The sequence below is a fragment of the Bidens hawaiensis genome, unplaced genomic scaffold, assembly GCF_021521415.1.
Source record: "Bidens hawaiensis isolate Kalapana, Puna unplaced genomic scaffold, B.hawaiensis_p1.1 tig00010808_1, whole genome shotgun sequence".
NCBI lineage: Eukaryota > Viridiplantae > Streptophyta > Magnoliopsida > Asterales > Asteraceae > Bidens > Bidens hawaiensis.
In genome coordinates this window covers 458,309-468,750 of record NW_027491830.1, presented here as the reverse complement: position 1 = coordinate 468,750, position 10,442 = coordinate 458,309, and the positions used below count along the sequence as shown (strand labels likewise).

Sequence of the window (10,442 nt, the reverse complement as noted above, 5' to 3'; positions counted from 1 at the left end):
CAACACAAAAGACGGAGCATACCATAAGGAATATAGTTCAAACCGTATTCAAGGACGATGGGTATTTGCGGCGTCTTCAGACCCGGCATCCTTCCGCACGCGGCTCATCCCAAGCATTACCATCCCAGACTCCGCGAAGCGATAAACCGGAGTCTGAATATGGGAGATCTTGGTGAACCATTCCGTCTCCTGGTAATTGGAGGCGTGAAGGTTAGGAAGTGCCCTCCCATTCTTGAACGTCATCGCGATGGGGACGACGCGAGCGGAGATGTAGAAAAACACCCGCTTCCAAGAACGAAGACTACGCTCAGTAGCGCAGATCTTCAAACCCTTGATCCGAGTAACAAGGGTATACCAACCCTGGATGCACCTCCAAGTGTAGAAGGTCATCAGGCGGTCGACGCGAGGCTCGATACCCAAAATGCGGCACACCCATTCGAAATGGCGAACTTTGGCAATTGCCATTAGGTGCACCTCCGTCAAGTGAACACCGTGTTTCTCCAGAACACGGTACACGAACTTCGTCAATGGGAATCTTAGATTCCCATATATGAAGAACGACGCGTAAACCCCTATCTTGCCCTTAGGGGCGTCGTATACCGTCTGGTTGACCTCCGGGAACTCTGGCTCATACGGCTCCAGCATGAACTCCTTGACGATGTAATGGTATACATCGACAGAAAGAGTACACTGGCACTCGCCAGCAGTACTCTTATCGTCCTTATCGGACGTGGACGTCGGGTTCTCGAGGTAAACGTCGGACTCCTCGACGTTAACCTCGGGGTCATGAGTAGAAGAAGGCATTTTTTAAATGTTAATATAAGAAAGCGGTTTCAGGAGAATGCTCGCCGGAAAAGATGAGTATTCGCCGGAAATCGCTTAAAAGGAAAAGAAAGGTGAAGTGAAGGTATGGGACAAGATACACCCTCTCCCTCCTTATATACCCATCGCAATGAATGCGATGAATTTAATGCGGATGAGAGAGAAAGCGCAGGCGCAATGACACGGCGACACGTGGATAAAGCAAGCTGGCAAACAGGTGTCGGAATGGCGCGTGTCATGAAACTCACGCCCACGCGCCTGAAAAAGCGTCCTGATTGACCACATGCTGTCACGTCATCATAACTTCCTGCACGTCCTGAAACCGTCAGAAGACGCCAACGTCCCTTCAACCGTTTGGACTGTCCTTATCCTTTCACCAACTCTCCGAATTCCAAAAAGATTCAAAAAGATTCAAAAATAAGAGGGAATATACCCCCTACCTTGGAAAGCAAGAAACCGTAAGACAAGTGCGGGTACAGTGTCAAGGCGAAACCCTTCACATACTTAGCACTTGCAGGGAATTGAAGCCAAGAAGATACCTTGGAAAACAAGAAACCATAAGACAAGTGCGGGTACAGTGTCAAGGCGAAACCCTTCACATACTCAGCACTTGCAGGGAATTGAACCCAAGATGGATCTTATGGGTCATGCTTGCGGAAAGGGAAATAACACCCCCGAATGACGGGAACGTTGAGAACTAGATTGTTTGAAGCTTCAATGTGGAATTGGTTGTTTAACATAACTGATCACTATGTCTAAAACTACCAATACCCCGTGGAGAATCTACACAAGTGAAACTCAACGCTCCCGACTTGCGGAGAGGTTACGCACCTACCCGCATCATACCCAAAGATTAGGCAGAAAAAGTCGGGAATTTTCTGCAAGTGACATTAGGAGAACTGCGAGAAGAATCCCCACGGAGAACCTTAAAAACAAAAACCCCTTTAAAACCCCTTGCTTAAAGTCCAAAAGTTCACCTCACTTATTAACAATTCATGAGAAGAACAATGGACTGGGGGGACTTGAAGAGGTAGGTCCCCGCAAAGCCCAGTTGGACCCGCAAGACTCACCTTGAAGAGGTACGTTGCGCAAAGACCAACTGGATCCGTAGGACCCACCATGCTCAGAGAAATGAAGACCTTACACGCAGTAAGCCAGCTGTTCCCGCAGGAAAGCCTCCCTTGGTACAGTACCCTGCCTGTCCCCGCAGTTGTGGGTACAAGCCAAGAAGGAAGGCCACCCGCACTAACAGTAAGGCTACACGCATAAGGCACTAACTCTTAATACTTCAGTAATGTCACCTGAAGAAGGAATGAGCAGGGCGGGAATATTCCCGCTCAAAAGAGCCAGTCCGTACGCTTCTAGAAGATGTTTTGTACTATACCTACCAAGGTATGGACAAATAGACAAGATCTGGCAAAAGCAACCCATGAACCAATCACAGGGTGACAGCTCACCGACAATAGTACGAGGAGGAGCACGCTCCAGTACAAAATGTCACTATCAGCCGCTGCCTACCCACCAACTCCCATCGTGGCACGAACATAGCCCATAGTTGGTGGAAAAGGAATATTATACAGCTGGCCGTACCTGCTTGGAAACCTACCTTCGGCTATAAATACTCCAACACCTTGGAACGGTATCATCATCTTCTCTCTAGCTATTTCTCTCAATATACACTTATATTCAGAGCAATCTAGTCTGATTCTCACGCCGGAGGGTGGTCACAAGGAGGAACCCCCCCCTTCTCAGTGACGAGCTTACGGTGTCTGTTTTGCAGGTTGAGAAGAATAACCATCTTTGCCGGACCTAACCCTCGTGGGAAACATCTACTTAACCCTAAGATTATCCTTAATCTGCCGGGGTCACTTAGTGTTTCTTCACCATGGAAGAACCACGTAACTCCTTTTGTGTTGGTGTTTTACGTTTCTGCAGTTATTTGTGTTTGTGTGAGAATCAAGATCCTACCGGTACCAAGTTAATAGTATGAGTTCTAAACAGACTATCAAGCCTTATGATCCATTGTAATTAAAACAATCTATAAATGACTAGTTTGAAAACTAAAACAATAAACAGAACACATTGCACAAACTCTATAAATATTGCAAATTAAAGCCCAATTTACAGCAGAAACAGACAACTTCAAACCTCTTTTGAAGTTAAAGAAAAAAAACAAAAACAAAAGGAAAAAAAACACTCTAATCTGTGTTTTTTTTTACCAGATTGAGAAGTATAATTGTATACTCACTCAACTGCATAATGGCACTCTCTTTACATAACTAGAAAGAAAAAAATAATATCGGACAGAAAACCCGAGAATCGTAGCTTGTTTTTTAGCATACAAGTTTATCAGTCGCTTTTAACTTAGTCTTGAACCTTAAACCAACGTGTAGCCGGAAACCAAGACGTCTGCGAATGAAGCACTATGGATGTACACAAACTCTATGCTTTTGTCAGCTGGCAATGATCTAACCCATGCTGGGAACCCGTATGAGCCACCTGTGGTCTTGGTTAGACCCCAGAGTGGACCGTAGAGCTTGGAGATGGTTAGACTGAAGTTCTTGATGGTCCTCTTTGATTTGTTGGTAACTATAGCTGAATATCTGTAGTATGTTCTTCCATTTGATACCCATGAACTAGTTAACTTTTGATCAATTTCAATTGGAGCTAAAAAACAAAAAAAAAAGAAAGAATAATTAATATCCTTGTGTCAAAATAACAAATTTTTTGAAATTTAATAATTAACCGATTTAAATGTAACGAGTTGATTTGGGTTATATTTTACCTGCGTGTGTGGAGTTGGTTGAACTGCAATAGGTTTATGAATAGGAACTTCTACTGCAGAAACATAAAGTTGTTACAAACAGTGAAAACCAAAAGGTCTAAATGACATTTAAACCAATATTTAAGTATTTGAAGTTTTTATTTTTTCGGTTTTGCCATTTGGACCGAAAAAAATATGACCCAGAGTAATGAATCTAGGTCTGAAACTTTAGGGACTAAAGCTATTTTGTTAATTAATGATTAAAAGATAATTATATATTTGAGCCTAAAAGTTTTGTGCTACACTATTCATAAAGTTAATAAAAAAAGTCAATGTTTTCGGTTTTTACAGGTTCGGCTTGGTTTTTTTCAGTTACAGATCGGTTTTTTCAGTTTCATGCACGCGCTATTTCAAATGAATAACATGGTGACCAATATTACCTGGAAGGAGCGGGTCATGGGCAGCGTGACTGCCGACATGTAACCTAGCCAAGACTCCAAGAAGGGGTGCATTGTTATAAGTAGCTGGCTCGGTCTGCTCATAATTATCTCTTTGGTCAGCAAAGTTATCATAAGCATCCGGACCACCCACAATGGCACCGGTTAATAGATTCGGGTCACTTGCTTTTCGGCTAAACCATGTAGCGTAACCACCTCTGCAGCTAACAAAAGTCGGGTCAACCTTGATTGACACAATTGACGAACCACGGTGGTGAACTTGTTGTGGGTAATGGTTCCCGTATCCAACCATGTAACTTGTTGCCCTTGGGTTGTTTCCAAGAATATAATCCACCTTAATATTTAAAAAAATGTTAACAAAACTTACATCAATATTTTTCGAGTTATAAAACAATATTTTGAAATACCTGTGACTTGGCAAATGCAAGAAGCTCTGAGGGAGCAACACTGCCCGAAGCACATTGCAAGTGTTTTCGGGCAGCGGTCAAGTGGTCGGAGTAGGCGGTAAGAATAAAAGACGCACTTGTGACAAATTGTAAATTATTCCAACTTTGTCGGAATATTAAACCTCCGGGTGTCTTTTGAACATTGTGATTAGCCTTCCCCATGCACGAACACATGAACATTTCTGCCTTCTCTTGGTACTTTCCAAACACTGGCGCGTGACTGTCTGCTTTCCCTCCCATTAAAAACTGTAATACAAAAGCACTTATTATTATTTGATTTGTCATTTATTCTTAAGTTTTTCTGTCAGTTATAATCGTAACATTATCTATATTACCATCGCGACAAGGGTCTGAACCCCAGCATATTTAACGTCCCATCCGAACTCGGTCATGGCCCATCCGGTCCCACCAAGGGCGTCACCGTTTTCGCCCAAGTAATCTAAGTAGTACTTTTCATTTGTTGCCTTGTACAACCAGGCAGCTGCCCAAAGTAACTCATCCTGTTTATATTTAAAAAAAGAGAAAAGAGTTAAATAAAAAAATTAAAGAAAGGGTATTTATGTAAATAAAGTAAGTTAAGGTTTTAACAACGTACGGCGTATCCACTAACGGATCTATAGTATTTCTGTGCGACGGAGATGCTACTGTCGTATTTGCCCCTGTATTTGTCGGCGAATTCAAAGAGCTGTGGAAGTAAATAAGTGATATGGTTAGGGGTAATTTAGGAATACAAAAAAGTGTTAACGTAGTGGGGTTAATATGCATTCATGGTGAGTACGGTACAACACACCGACAACTAATGATATGTGTTTATCCTCCGTGATTGATGGCAACTACTAGTCTACTACACTCTCATATGATTTTATTATTACTTGTAAGTTCAAAAGGTTTTACTTTTGATTTAAACTAAGAATAATTTATACTGAGAATGTGCCTAATAAGAGTGTTAACTTTCATACGTTGTTAAAAAAAATATTTGTGTATGTTTAAAGTTCTTTCAAATTAAAGCAACCTATATTATCATTAGGATAAAAATTAGACAACTAACAAGAGTCGGACATAGCTATTTTTTTTTGTTAGATTGGGATTACGTTTGCCAACAATGGTTAAAGTTATGATCACAATCAATGATCAATCAAATTGAAAGTATAAATTATTATTAGCCTAAAGATATGATTTTTAAAATAAATATTATTTCAAAAATTATTTATGCCAAAGACTGTTTACATAAATCAACAGCTTAAATTGTTTTTAAATTATGCCTTATTTTGACTTCAATATTAGTTGTTTTAAAATTCAAATGTTAATGTAAAGTTAACCCATGTTTAATTAAAGTAACTTAATAATGATCATTTAATGTTTTTCTTATATCAAAACTTTGGAATATTGTTTTTGGAATACATGGTGAACCGTGAGTGGATTAAAATATATTAAAAGGGGACAAATAAAGTTAAGAATTATGTATGGGAAAAGAAAAGAAAATGTGTATGCAAGAAAACTACAAAGCTGAAGAAATGATTACAATTAGTTGTACATACATATATGGACACATCCCATGTGAAGCATTATAACGTATTGTTAGGCCAATAAGAAGATTTGTACCATGTGTATATATACTTGTACATACATACAAGGACATCTCATGGCAACTGCTAATTTACACCGTCAACTACCAGCCTGACACTAGGACTCATAAAAGTGATAAAACCTTAAATGTCCGTATTTATTACAACATAAAATGTTAGTTGGTTTATGTTACAGCTATTTTTCCTTTGGTAGGAATTATTTACTTCTTCTTTGAGAATGAAAATGATTTGTTACCAAATTATATTGATATATGTTAAAACTATTTTTATAAAATATATTACTTTTTACCAAGATTAATGGTCAACTACCTAGTTTTACACTTTTACCGAAAACATGTTCTAGGAGTTACAAAACTTTGACTTGGGTTTTCTGACATGATTAAAGACAAACGCAACAAGTAGTTGCAACTTATGCTTTACACCTTGTACCCCCAACAACATGTGCCAGAAAAAACAACATCATCATCGCACTCAGTATATCCCACCAATAGCAAAGCTATAGTAGGGTCTGAGGAGGACCAGAAAAAACATGAAGATGACAATAGTAACCAGCCAACTGACCTGGTGGGCATGTTTTAGCAGCTCTCTTGAGTAGGCAGGTTTAGCCCTACGGAATACAACGGAGGCGGCAGCCATCGCGGCTGCAGTTTCTCCAGCGAGGTCAGATCCAGGGTTATTTTCGTCAATTCTATATGCATTTCACGAGGTCGTCATTTCCTCCGGCCGTTGCCAACAATAATGATCCGTAGTTCCATCTCCCACCTAAATCAGCCCACATCAATAAAATATAATAATAAAACGTCATGCTAAATGTACCTTTTTATTCAGTACATTTAGCCTGACAATAAATAAATAAACAAATGTATCAAAACACAATAACAATTACTTCTCCATATAACACATGCGGTTCAGGATGCGCTTTAATGAGGTAATCAGTACCCCACTTAACCGCATCCATGGTGTGGCCAAGCTCCCCGCTCGCCGCCATCTGGGACCCGTATTCCAAAATGCTCCAAGACATCATCGTGACCGTAAACGCCATCGGAAGCCCGAACTTCACATTATCACCCGCATCATAATACCCTCCAACAAGATCCACCTTCAAAATCACAACCAAACCTATCAAAACACTCCCAAATTAATTAACAATTCAACTTCAATAGCTACTACAACTTACACCATTAGTTTTGCCATCATTTAAACCTGAGTTTCGTCGCCATTTAACCCGTTGGTTACTGGGGAGGTACCCGGATCTTTGAGCCTCAAAAAACAGAATGCTTTTGGTAAGTGCTAGACCATAATCGTGCCCGCGCGATAACGCTAATGGCACGATTGTACTAAGTAGAAACAGAGTGGTTTCACCAACTCTCATCATTTCCGGCATTGTAATCGAAACTGAAGGTGAATTTGAAACGGGTTTTTGTTGAATTGACAATGTGGATTTGGTTTATCGATTTAATAATCGGATTAAGAGAGGAAAGTTGGCGAAGAAGATGAGTTATAGGAGTAGTGTATATATATATATATATATATATATATATGGAGGAGATTGGAAGATGGTGTGTTATATGAACACGAGTATTACCTTTTTAACAATTTAAGCAATAATAATGTTTTTGTCTTTTTGGGAATTACATGAAAAGTTAACTAATTTCACAGTTATGTTATGATTAAAAGGTGATTTTGATGATTAAAGTATAATTAGTTATTAAAAATATCATACTATAACTTAAAAGTAAAATTTTAAATAAAATGAGATTTAAGATAAAAATATATTTTATAGAATTTACCACAAGTTTTTGCTTGCACCAGTGTATTATTTTTTTATTTGAACAATTTTTTTATATGTCACTTGTAATAATTTAAATCATATTATTTTTTAGAAGGAAATATCATACCACTACTGCTAGTCAATGGGGCCAAAACTAATTATCTCTGAGGGATAAATTCATGAAATAGTCTATGAAATGGTAACTAAACTTTATTATTGTTATCATAATGTCTATGATATTTTTTATATTTATAAAAGGAACTCAACTTTTAATATTGTCACAATATTATGAAAATTATTGTAATTGTTTAATTCAATGTGATGTAAATGAAACAATTATACAATTTGTTATTATTTGATATTTAGTGACCTTGTTTTTAAATTGTCCCTGATTAATTATTAATTGGATGAGAATTATCATTAAACAATAATAAGTATTTGTATCACTTTTATTTATTAATTAAATTAATTTACATTTAATATAGATTTCACATTAGTGAGGCAATATTAAAAGAACAATATTTTGGTTATTATTAGATAATATATTCTTTCTTAAATGATAGAATTTTGAAACTTGATAGCATTTCCTAATATGAAATAAACTTATTTTTTATAAAAAGAAATGATGTTCAAAAATAAATATATTTCTAAGAGAGAAATGAAGGTTGTTGACCCTTTACGCAACTTACCCTTTTTGTGATTTTTTTAGAATTGTTTAAATTTAGTTCAGAAAACTAATTATGTTAAAAAAATAACCATCACTGTTTTTTCTCATTCTCCAAAGTCAATATACTAAAAAGATACTATAAAAACTTCTACGGTTATAAATTATAATGGGTTTTAAAAGGTAAGAAAATTATATAGTAATATAGTATTGATCAATAAATGGTGGTGATTTTGGAAAAATATTTTTTATTTTGTTTAAATTTGAATTCTTGTGTGTGTGAGAGAAAGATACAGAACAAAAGCATGTGGGTTTTGCTTGATTTAGTTTCCTGCGAAGGATCGATGTTGGAACATGAAGAGGTAGGTCCCAGCAGAGCCCAGTTGGACCCGCAAGACTCTCCTTGAACAGGAACGTCTGCGCAACGACCAACTGCTCCAGCAGGACCCACCATGCTCAGAGAACCTTACGCGCAGTACGCCAGCTGTACCCGCAGGGAAAGCCTCCCAATGGTGAAGTACCCCGCCTGTTCCCGCAGCTGCGGATACAAGCCATCAGGGAAGGCTACCCGCACTAACAGCAAGGCTACACGCACAAAGGAACAGTCCGTATGCTTCTGGAATGAGCAAGGCGGGAATACTCCCGCCTAAATGAGCCAGTCCGTATGCTTCTGGAAGATCTTTCGTACTATACCTACTAAGGTATGGGCAGAACAGACGATTTGACCAGAACAGCCCATGAACCAATCACAGGGTGACAGCTCACCGACAACAGTACGAGGAGGAGCACCCTCTAGTACTGTTTGTCACTATTATCCGCTGCCTACTCACCAACCCTTACGATGGGACGTGCGCAGCCTACAGTTGGTGGAACAGTGCGTAGCCGGCAGTAAAGGAACAGTGTACAGCCGACCTTGTTACTGTTGGCCGTAGCCTATCCACCAACCAGCATGGCCTGTGCGTAGTCCACTGTTGGTAGAACAGGAATACTATTCAGCCGGCTGTACCTTCTAGGAAACCTACCTTCGGCTATAAATACTCCAACACCTTGGAATGGTAAGGACATCATCTGATATCTCATCTTATCTAGCAATCTCTTAATATACACTTATATTCAGAGCAATCTAGTCTGATTCTCACGCCGGAGGGTGGTCACAAGGAGGAACCCCCCCTTCTCAGTGACGAGCTTACGGTGTCTATTTTGCAGGTCATCTGAAGAACAATCTTCTCTGCTGAACCTCATCCTCGTGGGAAACATTACTTAACCCCCAGATTATCTATAATCTGCCCAGGGTTCACTTAGTGTTTCTTCATTGGCGCCATCCGTGCATAAAAGCTAGAACTAATTCTTAGTTTTTTTCAAAATTTCTGAAGAAATGGTTAACGTTACTCCGGTCCCAAGGCCAGTAAGTGACCAGGAAACCCCGGTGACCACAACCCCAGCAACTGGGAACACCGGAGGTTATACAAATCTTACGAACACTACCCCGGTTACCCAAGCGGGGGCAAGTGCAGTAAATATTCCACTGGGGTTCACTGATGCCCAGCTGGAGAAACGAACGAGGGTCCCTCGCCAAACCCTAGATCAAGTTAAGGCGTGGGCCGAAGCACGTCAGAAAGAGTTCCAAGCTGAGTTGGATGAACGCTTGCGTTCAGTTCAACAGGCTGACGAATTCGGCAGTACTCGCCAACATCTCAATATGAACAGTGAGTGCGAGTACTCAGACGATGAGCGGGAAGAATCCGATACCGACGCAAACCCTCGCCATAAGGCAAAAGGGAAGCGTAAGGAAACGGACTTCTAACCGACAAGGAATTTTGGGGAAGCCTTTAAACCAACAAATGCGGAGAGAAACCCGCGTGACTTCTCCAAAACCTTTAGACCAACTGCTGCAAATGCAGGAAAGTCTAAGTTCGCAAGGGACATTGCGG

At 39.6% G+C, this 10,442-nt stretch overlaps 1 pseudogene across 1 annotated transcript; it reads right to left on the bottom strand.

Moving 5' to 3' along the window:
* Positions 1–2,889: 2,889 nt before the first annotated feature.
* Positions 2,890–7,523, bottom strand: LOC143536429 (endoglucanase 6-like; annotated as a pseudogene). The gene is made up of 9 exons (XR_013135886.1): positions 7,254–7,523; positions 6,963–7,175; positions 6,638–6,838; positions 5,086–5,175; positions 4,826–4,990; positions 4,452–4,736; positions 4,027–4,378; positions 3,569–3,654; positions 2,890–3,526 (listed from the first exon to the last, which is right to left on the bottom strand). The product of XR_013135886.1 is annotated as an endoglucanase 6-like (transcript).
* Between the last annotated feature and the right edge of the window lie 2,919 nt (positions 7,524–10,442).